A 207-nucleotide genomic window follows, 5' to 3' on the forward strand; every position below is an offset into this window, starting at 1 on the left:
GCCGGAGAAATGTGTGTTGGACGAGAGCAGGCCTGATCAGTGCTGGGAGAGGGAGATGCAGCCTGGCCCGGCCAGCCGAGCCCTGAGCCTGCGGAGTTCTGGGTCCATCCTGAAACAGAAAATTCTTTCGGGAAAGGCCTCCAGTATTCTTTTAAAAACACTCATAAAGAAGGCAAACGAACACAGTCTAAATTTAGCCGAGTGCTG

The sequence above is a fragment of the Pteropus alecto genome, unplaced genomic scaffold (genome assembly GCF_000325575.1).
Source record: "Pteropus alecto unplaced genomic scaffold, ASM32557v1 scaffold313, whole genome shotgun sequence".
Classification (NCBI taxonomy): Eukaryota; Metazoa; Chordata; class Mammalia; order Chiroptera; family Pteropodidae; genus Pteropus; species Pteropus alecto.